Consider the following 15,579-nt stretch of genomic DNA (forward strand, 5'->3'; position numbering starts at 1 on the left):
ATGTTCCTTCATTAAACCAGATACAAGTTTGTTTTTTAAATTTCAGGAATTGAAATACATTTAGCCTTTGGAGTGTTGAGGTGAGTGGAATCTCTGAGTCTGGGTTTCCCTGTGACTCACAGCTTCAGCTTCCTCCTCTTTCTGCCCTGAGGATCAGAGATCCCAGCCTAGATGAAGCTCACCCAGTGTTGGGCATTTGCTATGGGAAACAATGTAGGCAGGATGCTATTTTAGGATTAGCCCTCAATCAGCCAGGCACATCCCAGTGATAACATTCTTCATGGCCACCCCCACCCAATTCCTTTGACCACATGGGAAATACTTTCACTTCCATTTCCCCAAAGTCTCCTCTAGGGAACAAGATGTACTTCAAAATACAAACTTATTAATGAAATAGCCACCTTCGTACTGTACACTTCCATAATAAACTTACTTTGGAAAAGCCTATGCAAAACAAGTTGCTCCCAGATGAGCCTCCATGCATGATCCTTGTAACTGCTTGTGAAATGAAATAGTTGTTAGGAATCAACCAGTATTCTAGGGAGTTTATGCTTCAAAAACTGACTACTATGTTAAACTCTTGGAAAGAACCATATGTAAGATGTTGCTAATCTCATTGCGTCAGAATAGCTAGCTGGTAAGCAAAGTTTAAGTCATTTCAAATATGAACAAAATAAAGAGCTTGCGAAGAGCCAGGGCGGCTGCCTTTGATAGAGTTTCGAAAGATCTCAGGAATGATGCTGAGCTTAGTCACTCCACCCCTTACCATTGAGCCACAGTCTCTATCCAGACAGTCAGGCTAGGAGAAGGAGCCACAGAAAGGCTGGACTGCCGTTGGAATGTGGACTCCAAGCAGAAGAGGGGGAAAGGTCCCTGTGTGTTAAGGAATGCTTGCAACTCTCAGGTAAGAGAGAAATGCCTTGAGGCAACAAGAAAGCCTGAGCTACAATGTTACCTAAGAACAAGCCCGTCAGGATAACAGGAACTTTAAGGATTAAAGATCATTTTTCAGGGGCTGGGGATTGTAGCTCAGTTGGTGGAATGCTTAGTTAACCTGGAGGGCCTGTTTTCAAAAAAAGATGTTCTTTCTTCAAGCAAATGAACTAATAGAATATTGGAAACACAGCTGTGCTCATCTAACAGCAAGACATTTGACTGACTTCACCCCACACCATTTCAGTCCTGCATGGTGGTCAGTTGGAACTTTTTGATGTTGACTATGGAAGAGTAGTGTGTCTCCCAAGGGAAAGTTCCTGGTTGGTGGTTTGTTGTTCCTGTAACCCCACCTTTCTCTACTGTCTTGTTCTTTCCTTCCTCCCTTTAGGAGGAATATTGCCATAGGCACACACAAACAAAGTTCAAACTCTCTGAGGTCTCTTGGAACAGTTTCTGTTGATATAAGAAAAAAACAAAATGGCAGAGGAGGGACATTGATTTGGCACATGACTAAAGTGGGGGGACAGACTGGAACAGATATATTGAATTAAAGAAATTTCCATCTTGTCTCCTCTTTTCCTTTCTTGTCTTGCATCTGCACACAGGCTAGAACTTCTAGCACATTCAGCTATTGTTGTCTTTTTTTTTTTTTAAATAAGAGTGCAAGCCTTTTTTTAAAGTGATTTATTAATTTTATGTGTATGAATGTTTTGCCTGTATTTATGCACATGTATCATGTGTGTGCCTAGGTGCCTGCAGAGGCCAGGAGAAGTTGTCAGATTTCCTGGAACTGGAGTTACAGGCAGTTGTGAGTCACTGTGTGAGTGCTGGGGACTGAACTCAAGTCCTCTGTCAGAGCAGCCAATGTTCTTAACCACTTAGTCATCTTTCTACCCCCTGGGTTATATTTTTAATTAGCATTTCCAACATATACCACACACACACACACACACACACACACACACACAGAGAGAGAGAGAGAGAGAGAGAGAGAGAGAGAGAGAGAGTCAGATTTAAAGACAGAGACATATGTTCATGCAAATGCACACACACACACACACAGAAAGAGAGACAGAGAGACAGACATAAACACACCTGTATGTACTTACACAAGCTCACACAGACATACAGATACAGACACAGACACAGACACAGACACAGACACACACACACACACACACACACACACACACAGAGAGAGAGAGAGAGAGAGAGAGAACAAATGAACAGTAAAAAAAAATCCTTATGAAACAAAATGCTACACAACAACAACAACAACAAAACCAAACAGGGAGTCTGGTGACTCTCACCTATAATTCTGTCTGCTAGGGAGGCAGATCTGAGATATATAACGAGATCCTGTTTCAAAATAAAACATAATTGAAAGGGGTAGCTTGGTAGATTTTTTGCCTATCATGTGTAAGACCCTGGGTTCAATCCCTCACACTACCCTCCACATACAAACAAAACTTATCTACCTCAAAGAGAGAGGTTTCTGGCTAATTTCCAGTTTACCCAGTCATCCTTTAAGGCAAGGCAAGGCAAGACAAGGCTTCTTAGCACATTCCTTGACTGGACTGTGAAGGGAACTTCAGTCAGCCCCTTTCTTGAGACGCATGGCTTACCCCTGACCATTGAGTTTCACAGTACAGAACTCCTCTACATTTAGTCTTGGCTGTCTCCTAAGGAAAGACTCAGGGCTGGGTCACTTTCCAGTCCTCAGCTGACTAGCCACCATCCTGGCCTCTGCCAGGGGCAAGCAGAAATAATTGTCTGTTGGTGAGGAGGACTAAGGGGTTGGCTTTTTGAAGTAGGACCATGTCCTAGTGATAGCTCTTTTAATTAGAGTAACTTGCTTCAGCGACATCAACTAGGTCTAATTATTAATAGCACTCCCCTCCTTCAGACTTGGAGTTGCCCTATTTACATGACAAACTGTGGTTATCCTACTTAAAAGGGGCTTAGCTCCTCTTCTCCTTAAACACCAATGGCATGGATGGCACGGATGGCATGGATATCATGCAGGAGGAAGTTGATCCAGGAAGTCTTTCCTGGATCACTTTCCTATCTTTCCTGCCACCTTGCTGGGGAAGAGAATGTCTGCTTTCCAGCCTGGCTTCGATCGATGTGTTTGTCAGTCCCTCTTAGGTGTTCCTGGGCCATGGGTAGGAAGAGCACCTTGGAGCCTGTCTGTCACACCTTCCTCACTGCTAATACTGCAGCCAGCCTCACACAACTCTCTTTTGATTTTCTGAAAAAACAAACAAACAAACAAACAAACAAACAAACAAAAAACAACAAAAAGAACAATCAATGGACAACTCCTCTAAAATTCCAACATCAGTCTGTTAAGACCTCTCTGACTCATCCCATGCTGACTTGACACTCCGAGCTCAGCCCCTTGGCCATCGAATCACAAGGAGTTCCAATTCCTGGCTCTGGCACTGGGGGGGGGGGGGGGGGGGGGGGGTCCTTCCTATTCTCACCCATCCACACCTCAGCCAATTGCTACGTTACAACCTTCCACACCCAGCTATATAGAACTCTTAACTGCCAGGCACAGAATTTACTTGAAATAGCTCTAACCCCAGAAGTAATGTTTTGGCTCAGGGAACCTAAAAGCCTATGGGCATGTAAGCTTCAGCCTCAACCCAACAAATATCTTAAAGATTTTCTTGGGCTTTCCTCCCTTTGTTCAGCTTTTCTTCTTTTTATCACCCTGTCCCTAGTATAGCATCACAACTGGTTCATCTTGGTTACATCCTCCCATTGAAATGGAAGTGGGGAAGTGGGTGCTGTCTGTCTCTTTCTAAACTGCAAGGACTTGGGGGTCATTTCGCAAAGGTGCTGCTAACCAATGAATGGGGGATGATTGCTTACTAGATTAAGAAAAAGGACAGGCATCTTCTTTATGCCTGAAGCCATCTAAAACTTCAGCATCCTAGTGCCTTTACTCCCGGTGTTCTCTGTGCAATGGCTACAAAAGCAGCCTTGTGGTCATGTCTACAACCTCTTGCCGGAATATGGATGGCTGCCCTCAACAGTCTTCCAGACCACCCTTTAAAGGAGGCGTGCAAGTCTCTGATCTCAAGCTGTTCCCAGGCTGGATGCCAGACAAGTATGACAGGTGGCTCTGGGAAGACCCAGGACATAGTGGCCAAGGTTCATTACTGGCCATGTCATTATGACTGTCACCACCAGGCTGCAAAACAAAGAACATATAACAAAGCCGTATGAATGAGCCATAGTTAGATTGTCTGGCCACCACCAGAAGATCCACATCTCAGAGAAACTGAATTTTTACCAAGTTTAATAAAGATAAACTTGATAATATGGTGGTTGACAAGTGACTTATCCCAGTGGCTACAGGATCAAATAAACCCCCAGTTGTCATCCGCTGACCATGTGTAAAACCCTGCATTTGAGAGACATCTATAGCAACCCTGTCTGTAATAACCCTTCCCACCAGTAAATCCTACTTCTTGTTCACCTAAAGTAACTATAACAAAATGAGATTAACACAAAACACAAGGGCTATTTGGTCTAACAAATGTTTTTGGCCAATCTTTCTAACCTCAGCTCCCCTCTTTGGAAGGCAAGGTTGAGAATAGCTATTTATTGTACTTCAGGGCGGAGAAGTAACAAAATCAGCAGGGCCAGGCAGCACAGGCTGATTATCCTGGGCCTCTCCGGAGGTCGAGGCAGGAGGAGCATAAACATTCAAGGCCATCCTGGGCAACTTAGCGAGAGATGACACAGCCTTGAATTAAGAAAGAAAAAGAGTGTGCTTGGATGTGTCGTGGTTATAGAGTGCTTGCCTAGTGTTTTGGAGACCCCTTTTCAGTGCCCAGAACTGGGAAGAATAATACAAGGCAAAGGTTAGGTAAATATTTATTTAAACATAAATAAATTTAATGTCCCTGGAAGCTCCGGAAGTTGGAAGATGCCGTCTACCTTCAACATCTTTCCTGAAGTCAGAGAGAGCTTGTCCTCCAGCACCAGGGCAGCTTGAGCTCCTCCTTCCCCTCATTCATCATTGTCTTCTGGGGATGTGAAGGGCAGGGGAGGGAGCATGAGCGGGGAGAAAGGAATGCCGATTCTGTCTGGTCTCAGACTGTGCGTCTCAGTGGGAATGTGCACTTTGATCATCTCACGGTCAACATCACCAGTCAGGCTACGTTTCAGGAATTTGTTAGTTCAACAAGTATTTGTTGGATGCTAATCCCTCATCCTTTCTCTCTCCCTCTGGCTTTAGCATCTGCCTTTTTTTCCTAGCCCAAATCCCAACATCCCCAACGCATCTCGAAAGTCAAACAAAGAAAACTCCGTGAACCACACCTTTCCCATTGAGGTCACTGTCCTTCAGAGCCAAAGTCCACACCTTAACTGTGCCTCCCATTGCGTGTTTTCTTCTCATTCCTATTCCCAACCCTCAGAGCATTGGTTTTCCACCTGTGGTTCAAGTGACAAAAGGTTGAAAAGGACTAAGGACCGAAACTTCATGGATCAAATGATCCTTTCACAGGAGTCCCTTAAGGCCATTGGAAAGCACAGATATTTACATTACAGTTCATAACAGTAGCAAAATTACAGTTATGAAGTAGCAATGAAAATAATTAAGGTTGCAGGGTGGTCAACACAACATGAGGAACTGTATTGAAGCATCACAGCATCAGGAAGGTTGAGAACCACTGCCTTTGGAGGTTCAAAAGGGCTTATGGAAAGACCAGAAACTTCTGAGAACACAAATTCGCTTACAGTTTCTCACATCGATGGATGAGGATTCTATGTAGTGATGGTGTGAGCTACATCTTGTCAACTGGGATGCAGGTACTCGAGGATAACACACACCTTTAATGATTCAATGAATATCCTGTGGAAGACCTCAGAGATGCTTGTTAGTCTGGAAGCAAAGCTCTACTCTTATGGCTAGCATCTCTCCCTAGCACCTCAAACACACTGTCCACGTACAGAGGCCATTATAGGTTTCATAGGACTTTGTTACAACAATGAGGTCACTGTTGAAAGCTATAAAGACAAGAATATGTTTAAAAAAAAAAACCACCTTGCCAAAGTAATGAGCTAACTACATTGGAAACAAACAAACAAAAGGCAAAAGGGCAGGTTTGATATGGGGTGGAGGTAATGGGCTAAATTTCCATATCGTCAACAAAAGTAAGAAATGTAGAAAAAAAGTTGTGTTAGAGGAAGGAGAGAAAATAGCTTCATGGAGGCAGAGTAGACAATTTTGAGTGCCGCAGGCAGGCCCAGCGCCTTCTCACACTGAGCATGATGAGGCTATGTGATTTGACAAACATCCATGAGTTCCATCTAGGGGAAATGGGGAGCTTTTCACCTGAATGTTCCAAGGCTACAAACATGAAGCTAAAATACTTTGTGCAACTAATTCAGATGGATAGCCAACAGATCAACAAGGACGTCTGCGAAGTAAACAGTACTATCCACTTGCTCCTCATCAGTTCTGCACCTTGAATTAAACCAGCCATTTATCCCATGGCGAAAGGACTCTAGAAGAACGATGATAGCATTCTTAGATACTCTGTTCTTAAACACAGACTAAGGCCCTCTCTTAAAGGTCCCTACTTCTTCTGAGTTGAAATGGGAGTTGACAAATGGAAACTCAAATTGTGACTTTCTGATTGTGTATGCATGCAGGTATTACCTGTGGCCAGAGTCTTGCTAGATAACCCATATTAACTTTGAACTCCATACCCTCCTGCCCCAGCCTTCTGGGCGGTGTCACTACACGGGGCTATTGCCAGATTATTTTTCAAGTATTCTAGAAAATCTTAGGACCCATCCTTTCCTTGATTGACTTACTATACCCTTCCTGCCATCCTTTGGTAAAATGACTCAGCTCAGCTTTTAGTCATTTAGTTTTTGTGTGTTTGCTTTTTGCTTTCAAGACAAAATTTTCCTGTTTAGCCCTGGCTGTCCTAGACCTCCCTCTGCAGACCAGGCTGGCCTATAACTCACAGAGATCTATCTGCTTCTGCCTCCTGGGTGCTGGGATTAAAGGTGTGCTCCACCATCCGGCTTGTCATTTAGGCTCTCACATATGTAATTCATGAAGTTTATTTTTTATCTCTCAATTACTTCTCTTAAAAAGAAGCCTGGGCAGAGGCCAACAGTGGAGAAAAGGGATGTCACCAGGCCAGGATCTAGGAATGATCAGCTCTGCATGGTTTTTAGGGCAAAAGTGCTAAGATCTTTAAGGAGCCTGGATACCAGAAGAGCAGCCAAATGTTTTTCTTAAACAGGCCACAGCCAGAGTCCTGACTGCATAGAGTTGTGGTTCTCAACCTTCCTAATGCTGCGACCCTTCATGTTGTGGTGACTCCTAACCATTATTTTCATTGCTACTTTATAATTTTGTTACTGTTTATCAACTGTAATGTTGATAAATATCTGTGTTTTCTGATGGTCTTAGGCCACTTCTGCGAGAAGACCATTTGATCCACAAGGGGTCGTGACAGACAGGTTGAGAAACACTGAGCTAGAGAACCTGGGAGGTGAAAAAGTTGGTAGATGGACAGAGCACTGGCCACGCATGCAGGGGGCTTTAAGGTAGATTAGCGCACAACAGAAACAAAGCAAAACAACAAACTCGGGTTGGTATACACCTGAAGAGTAGGAAGAAGAATCGCGGTGAGTTGTCTAGGTGAGTCCCAGGCTAGGCTGAGTGTCAGAGTATGCTCGCCTCCCCCAGCCTCACCTTATGGAAGACCATCTATTAGAAGAAGAAGCGGGGGTGGGGTGGGGTGGGGTGGGGTGGGGGAAGCCGACGTAAAGAGAGCATATCACAAAGTTCACTTCTAAAGAAAAGGCCGCTCGCACTGCGCGCCCAGGGCAGCAAGCGTGTGAGGGCAGCATGCGTCTGCAGGATCGCGACTCTACCAAGCGGCGGCGGGTCGGCCATCGGCTCCGAGCTACTACAGCCCGACAGGGTCCTCTCCTCCAGTCCTGGGGTCTGAGTAGAGCCCCCGTTGTTGCTGCGGTGGCAGGAAGTCTCGGTGAACTACAAATCGAGGCATGCTGGGAACATTCCCTGCTCCTCCCAGGAAATGTCCTTTGTCCAGCCCCACAGGAAGCCCCAGCGAGGAGGTAGTGGGCAGCCAGCCCGAGTGCCAGCCCGCGGTTGCATAGCCTCAGCACCGGGCGCCAGGCTTGGGCAGTGCGCTCAGAGCTGCCCGGCGCATCACAGGTAGGAGCGCTGCTGCGGCTGGGCGCGCCGGCTTCGCGGATAGGGAGCTGGGAACCTGAGCTGATCATCTAGGGGCTGGGATGTGTGCTGTGGCTGAGCTGCCGCGCGAAGCTGTCCTTCGCACACTGGACTGTGGTCCGCCACCCCGTGGGCTCAGGAACCAAGGACAGAAGGGGACCCTTCGTGTCCTATAGCTGGGTTGAGCTCCCTTTGGTCTCTGTGGCGAGGGGAGGGGAGGAGGAGGCTGAGACTGCGCTGCCAGAGCAAGTCGGACCGTCCCACAGACCACCGAAGGGGGCATCAGAGACCCTGGGAGACCAAGCCCAGGGAGGAGCTTGCAAGACAAGCAGAAGGTGAAAGGCTTTGTGTGCATCGGTGCATCAGCTTAGATCGTGCTCCCTTTGCCTACTAAGTCAGTGCCCCCAGCCCCACTGTGAGGAAGGGGATGAAGGCGGGGACTTTGCGAAGGTCAGCAGGTTCATTTTGGCCCTTGTGAAACGTGTCTGTTACCTGCTCCTCCCATCTGTCTGACCGATTCGGATTGCCACCTGGGGGCTGCGATCGGACTGGGAGAAAGGTACAATGAGGACCTGCGAAAGGAAGGCTGAGCTAGCCAGCCGCGCGTGGCTCAGGAGGGGTCGTTGTCTGGTTTTGCTAGAATCCCCAACCACAAATATCCACGTTGGCTGATCATGGGCAGGTGGTGGACAGAGCTGGAGCCTGCGGCCAGAGAGCTTATTGAGGCTCAGGTGGCCTGGGGTGAGGCATATGTTAGCATGAGGGATGGTGAAGAGGAACAGTGAGACAGAGACCCTGGATGTACCTTACAGCCAGAGCACACAATAGCAGGTCTCTAGAACGGGACTTTAAGACTTCCTCTGGGACTTCCTCTGATTTAACCTTTATTTTCTTAACCACGCCCCCATCCCCCCCCCGCAGTGAATCAGCCACCCCCCACATGAGTATGAGGCATAATTTAATTTAGTGCTGTAATCCTGCCTGTTGAGTCAGGCTCCGTTGGCTGTCAGCATTCCCATATAGTGGGTCTCTTCCCAAGAGACCGTTGTGGTAAATGTGGCAATAGCTAGCGAGTTGGTGGTCTTTGTGAGCTGCTATGGACAAATGGGCAAGTTTAAACACAACCGGAGTGTGACTCCCATAAGGGAATTAATTCACCTGCCTCTGATGCCTTTCTGATCTTCTATGTGTATACAAGTGTGCATCCCTTCTCTTAAGGAAACATATGGTGATTACTTAATGTATAATGTACTTTAAAACCAAAGGAATTCCTCTTGAGTAGTAGGCGGATTATTTCAGGTGCACGGGGGGGAAAAGGATGCTTTGGACCCTGGATTAATGGCTTGTAGGGGGTGGAAGGCTTTTCACTGGCACTGTTAGATAAGACATGTGAACTAAGTTGGAATGAACTAACTGGAATTGTACAGGCAGCCAATGTTAGATAAAATGAAGAAAGAGTGTCTGCATCGGAAAAAGTTCCCGGTTGTACACACTGGCTGTGCTTGGAGGAGGTAGGATCTTTAGGGGAGAAATTGACAGTCCAAGAGACAATGACCTGAGATTGAACCAAGACCATACAGTGAAAGTCAAGCTGCCTTCCAGGTCACTCAGGAGAAAAAAAAAAAAACATGATGGCATTCAAAACCTACTGGAATTAAGGAGTGAGTGACAAGAAGTCAGAAAACTCAAAGGGCGCAGCTAAATTGAAGGGACCGGGTGACCTCACTGGAGGCTGTATGTCTGAGGCTGATAGATTTGCATAGCATTTCCCTCTCCTCCTGCCAAGAGCTCTTTGGATTTCTCCAGAATCTACTTACTCGACTGCCTAATTTTTAGTGTCCTGGGAAAGGAAGGAGAACTTGTGGAAGTTGGTTTCAAGGAGGACACAGTAAGACAAGCAAAGGGCTTGTCTGCTTCCCAAGGGACAGAAAGCCACAGCATCGTGCAGGAGTCCCGGTCGCAGCCCTGTGTGGGTGCCCCGAGTGCCATTTGAAACATTCTCTCTAAGCTACTGCTTTTCCTTTCTTCTCTACGTCTTGGTGGGTTTCTGGGTATACCACATGCTATTTAGGGTTAATGTAATTGGCAAAGGTTAATAACTTAGTTTGGCATTGAGAGTTCTGCACATAGCCAGTGCTTGCCCACTTCTCCTTTGTATCTCCGTTCTTTACTGGTCCTTGCACCAAACAGCTTTCATCCCAAGATGCAACACACGTTCTTGAGCATTGGTTACTCAGGTCAAACCACACCCCTGTAGCACATTCCCATGCTGCCTCTCATTTTTGTCCCAATCCCTAACTCCCTCATAGGAACCTTTCAAGAATTTCTAGTGGGACTGGGGAGATGGCTCAGTGGTTAAGAGCACTGACTGCTCTTCTAGAGGTCCTGAGTTCAATTCCCAGCAACTACTTGGTGGCTCACAACCATCTGTAATGGGATTCAGTGCCCTCTTCTGGTGTGTCTGAAAGCAGCAACACTGTGCTCATATTTGTAAAATAAATAAAGAATTCTTTAAAAAAGAAAGAAAGAAAGAAAGAAAGAAAGAAAGAAAGAAAGAAAGAAAGGGAGGAAGGAAAGAATTCCTAGTTACTATCAAGCTTTTCCTCATGGTATTTTGAATTTTGGTGACACCTCTCCCTGTCTGTTATGAGAGCTCATCTTGTTCCCCTTAAAATTATAAAATTCCTTGAGGACAATAACTTGTTCTGCCTGATGTTTATAACTAGCAGATGCACAAAGGATGTTTAATTGGAAGTTTGTAAATAAACGAAAGCAATGAAATAACATATACATCGTGTATTTACTTATAGATCAGGTCTCATGTAGCCCAGGCTAGCTTCCAACTCATTGTGTAGCCAAGGATGACTGAAAGGCTCTATGGCTCCCATCCTTCTTGCCTCTGTCTCTTGAATGCTGGGATTAGAAGTGTACTTCAAGACACCTCGTTTTATGCTTTACTGGCGATCCAACCTGGGTGTAGTGCCAGCTTGGCAAACACTTCACCAACTGAGCTATGTCCCCAGTCCACATACAGCTTATTTTATCTCTTACTTGGTCTCTATAGTAAAGCTTTGGAGACTTTTTCATAGGCTTGTGAGGACCAATTGAGACAGGGAAAATAAAACCTGTCTCATGGCATACTGAAACCTTTCCTCTCTCTTGGCTTAAGAGGGTCTAATAGTGTTTGTCACCGTGTCTCGTAAAAGGTGTTCATGAGCACCATGTCATTGAGCTTCTTTGCCAACATGAATGTTTTTAGACTCTAGCAACGTAGAGAATGGGTTAAAGCAAGTGCATAGACAGGTGTTTTTATAAGTCTACATGGGAGAAGGTGATTTCTGCTCTCAGTTGTTAAAGTGTTTAAGTCCTGCTCTTTGCAACTGAGTCAAACATTGAACATGCCTGTTCCCTCTTACGGCCTAAGCTGTCTGTTAGGGTCAAAGTATACCACATAAAAGTGCTCAAACTTTACTTCCTTCCAATTTAGCATTTTTTTTCATTGACAAATAATTGGGTATTTGTTTTTACTTGCTTTTCATGTGATTTATAGCAGTCACTGCTTACTGGATACATCATTGAATATATCAATGATTGCACTAGGAAATTTGGGGCTGGGTCTTTCAGAGGTCCTGAGTTCAATTCCCAGCAACCACATGGTGGCTTACAATCATCTGCAATGGGATCTGATGCTCCCTTCTGGTGTGTCTGAAGAGAGTGACAGCGTACTCATATACATATATAAATAAATCTTTAAAAACAAACAAACAAAACCCCAGGCATGGTGGCATGTGCATGTAATCTCAGCCCTGGGGAAATAGAGACAGGAGAATCCAATAAGCCAGACAGACTAGCATACTTGATAAATTCCTGGTTACTGAGAGATCTGGCTGATAAAAAGGTGGGCGGCACCTGAGTAATGACAACCAAGTCTGTCTTATGGCCTCCATAGTCACGTGTATGCATGTGTGCCTGTGTATGTCTACCTGTATGTGTGCACCTTTGTGTGTGCACCTGTGTGTGTGTGCACCTGTGTGTCTACCTGTATGTGTGCACCTGTGTATGTGCACCTGTGTGTGTGCTCCTGTGTGTGTCTACCTGTATGTGTGCACCTTTGTGTGTGCACCTGTGTGTGTGCTCCTGTGTGTGTGCACCTGTGTATGTGCACCGGTGTGTGTGCACCTGTGTGTGTGCTCCTGTGTGTGTGTGCACCTGTGTATGTGCACCTGTGTATGTGCAACTGTGTGTGTGCTCCTGTGTGTATGCACCTGTGTATGTGCACCTGTGTGTGTGCTCCTGTGTGTATGCACCTGTGTATGTGCACCTGTGTGTGTGCACCTGTGTGTGTGCTCCTGTGTGTGTGCACCTGTGTATGTGCACTGGTGTGTGTGCACCTGTGTGTGTGCTCCTATGTGTGTGCACCTGTGTGTGTGCTCCTGTGTGTGTGTACTCGTGCACATACACAGAATAAACTAGACAGTTTACTTGGGTTGCTGTGTTTCATCTGATAACATTATCTCCATTCTAAAAATGAGGAAACCAGAGGTCATAGAGAAGTCAAGAAACTTGCCTGGAGCCCCAGATTCTGAACTGGAGATGCATTGGAATGTAGCTCTGTGGACCACAGCTTTGAGAACTGCTTTTCATGGGAGGGAATTGCCAGGTGGCTGCCTTTTCTGTCTCCATAGCCCTCCACATTTTCGGGTTGCCTGCCAGGAATATTGATGGGCTTCTAAAAGCATCCTACCGGTTCTCATTCCGAGAAGCACAGTTTTTTATTAAAAACAATAACAAACCACATTTTTTTCATGCTTTTAATTTCCTATGGCTGTCAGTTAGGAAGATCAAATTTAGAATCCATAGTGCCTTTGGGCACAGAAGCGTGCCCAGAATTCTTCTTCTTTGTTTTCTATTTTCTTCCAGCCTGTCTGAATTTGTTTTCTATCCTTTCCAGGCTAAGTCTCTTCTGGGTAGGTTAGCTTGATCATCTCAGGCCATCCTTAGGCTGTCCATCAGCTCTTGCACTGCCTGAGATGCCTGGGTTCCGCTGCCATTTTCATGAGAACCTAACAGAGCACACGACAGGGACTGTGTGTCCAGAACACAGCCTAGCATGTGGTGGACTTTCAGAACTCTGGTCATCACGAATTATTAGGCATGGGTAAAATGCAAATATGGAGGCGTGAAGCATGTTCATGTCTCCAGTTGGCCTCTGGTGTAGAAGGAGGACCAGGAAGAAGTTGATTTTCTTGGTAATGGACTGTCAGCTCCAGCTGGGAGGATGCAGGGCAGAGCTGTGGCAGGCTGTTTTGTGTGTTTGTGCAACATGAATGATGTGAAAGTTAATGATTTCAGGTGGTGTGGGTGGGGCCCCTGCTTCAGCTGGCGTGTCCATCCTCACTAGATCTAGGAAAGGCCCTTTTACTGTACAGCTAAGAAAACCATAGGGGTTGCCTGGGTGCCAGCAGGGCGGGAAATAGAAAAGAGAAAGTCAGGGGTGAAGAAGCACCTCTGATAATATCGCCGTGAGAGTGGGAATAGTCGCACTGTGGGATGCGTTTGGGCTTTACTTCAGCAAGTAGGGTTGGTGGAGCTGTCTGTCCTCCTTGGGTGGGCCCGGCTGTCAGCTGCCATGAGAAACAGTCTTCTGGCAGGCAGCTCATGGGATAGCTGTGCTTAGCTGCACAGCAGGTCAGATTCTGTGCATTCGAAGGCTAGGGGTGGCCTTTCTTCAAGGAGGTGTATTACATACGTGTGGCCTTCTGATACCTTGTGTAGGATCCTGCCATAGAGTACCAGGCAGCAACCCTTCTTCCTGGGCTTCTTTCTAAGAAATGTCCCACTTCCGATTCAGGGCCATGTGCTGTCACGTGGCTTGCACACTTTGCTTGATGCTTGAAGAGGGACATTACTGAAAAGTATCTCCTCGGCTATTGGTTTTTGGTTTTTTTTTTTTTTTTTTAATATCATACTTGGGAACCTTGGTTAAAAAAAAAAAAGTCACATTTTCTTCCTGGGCCTTTTTGGTGATCCCTTAGTAGATATTTATAAAGATTTCTGACAATAGTAGGTGCTTTTGAAAATTGGATAGAAACATAAATCCATTAGATATGATCTCTAGTGACCCAGAGCCTAGAAAAATGGTAGCTTGGGGTGTGTCTAACACATAGTTATTGATCGAATATTTATTGAACACATTATGTTTCAAACATTTGAAATACTTATTATTTTAAAATCTATTAAAATATTTTAAATATTACATTTTGATTCTTGCCTAGTATGATGGTACTACCAACTTCTGACTAGGAAATGTGGGAAAGAACAAATGGTTATATACTGTCTGAGCTAGGAAATAATCATACAGCAACCATACATAATTTTTAAAAATACACATTTTTAAAGTTTTTCTTTTCTTTCTTTCTTTTTTTTTTTGTTTTGTTTTGTTTTTTGTTTTTGTTTTTAGGTTTTATCTTAAACTCCCTCAGCAGGATTTATCACTTCCCCGGGGATTACCAAAAAGGCCCAGGAGAAAAATGTGATTTTTCTTTTCTTTTCTTTTCTTTTCTTTTCTTTTCTTTTCTTTTCTTTTCTTTTCTTTTCTCTTCTCTTCTCTCCTCTCCTCTCCTCTCCTCTCCTCTCCTCTCCTCTCCTCTCCTCTCCTCTCCTTTCCTTTCCCTCTCTTTCTTTCTTTCTTTCTTTCTTTCTTTCTTTCTTTCTTTCTTTCTTTCTTTCTAAACTAAGGTTCCCAAGTATGATGGCAAAACAAAATGGTCAGCAACTGTAAAGGAGAGAATTTCAGGTTTTAGGTTCACGGGAGAGTTGAGCAGAAGGTACAGTCTCCACTCTTTCACAGCCTCCCCCACTCCCAACATCCTGTACCAGCATGATACATTTGTTACACTTGAGAAGCCACAAGGGATGCTGGGAAGTGTAGTCCTTTGTTGGAGCGGGTAGTTCTGGGTTCACTGAAGAAGGGGTCCTCTGGTCAACCGTGTGAAAAGGCAGTCTTAATCAGCTGCATTGGATGATGCTGTCTGTTGCCAACCTTCATTCCTATAGAGACTTGGAAAATAGAGAGTCATAAGCATTTGATTTGGTTACAGAGTTAAAACTGAGAGAATTTCCGGGACCGTTGAGTGATATGGAGGACTGGAGGCCAGGAAGACTGAGTGGGCCAGTGAGAGAAAGTGGGCTTAGAGTTGATTTCGGGTGACTGTGACTGGTCCCATTGACAGGGCTGTTGCACCGAAATGAGGAGCTGAAGTAGCAGGGAGCAACAGAGCATCCAAGGAAGGAACAGGAGCAAAGAGAAGAGAAATATAAAGAATTTTATCTGGTCTGGGGTGAAAGAGATGATAGTCGTTTTTAGCCAGAGTTTCTTCATAGTGTCTAAAAGATCCTTT

The 15,579-nt window shown here is 45.2% G+C and overlaps 1 protein-coding gene and 1 long non-coding RNA gene across 9 annotated transcripts in view; one reads left to right on the forward strand and one right to left on the reverse strand.

Moving 5' to 3' along the window:
- Positions 1-2,351: 2,351 nt before the first annotated feature.
- Gm52610 lies at positions 2,352-8,095 on the reverse strand. 2 transcript variants are annotated; one of them, XR_003954528.1, is made up of 3 exons: positions 5,695-6,077; positions 3,817-5,388; positions 2,352-3,187 (listed from the first exon to the last, which is right to left on the reverse strand). It is a non-coding gene; the product is annotated as a predicted gene, 52610 (long non-coding RNA). The 2 variants fall into 2 exon arrangements; XR_003954529.1 differs by lacking the exons at positions 2,352-3,187; positions 5,695-6,077 and adding an exon at positions 7,855-8,095 and having other exon boundaries at positions 4,812-5,388.
- Zfp697 (zinc finger protein 697) overlaps positions 7,545-15,579 on the forward strand; it is a 49,990-nt gene continuing 41,955 nt past the window's right edge. For 2 of the 7 annotated variants that reach the window (XM_030252617.1, XM_006501475.3), the window contains exon 1: positions 7,987-8,161. The gene's annotated coding sequence lies outside the window, so the exon portion shown is untranslated. Of the gene's footprint in view, positions 7,619-7,986; positions 8,162-15,579 lie in introns of those variants that run through there. The other 5 variants (XM_006501476.3, XM_006501480.3, XM_030252619.1 and 2 more) reach the window with 4 other exon arrangements.

Source organism: Mus musculus, chromosome 3 (genome assembly GCF_000001635.26).
Source record: "Mus musculus strain C57BL/6J chromosome 3, GRCm38.p6 C57BL/6J".
In the NCBI taxonomy this organism is placed as follows: domain Eukaryota; kingdom Metazoa; phylum Chordata; class Mammalia; order Rodentia; family Muridae; genus Mus; species Mus musculus.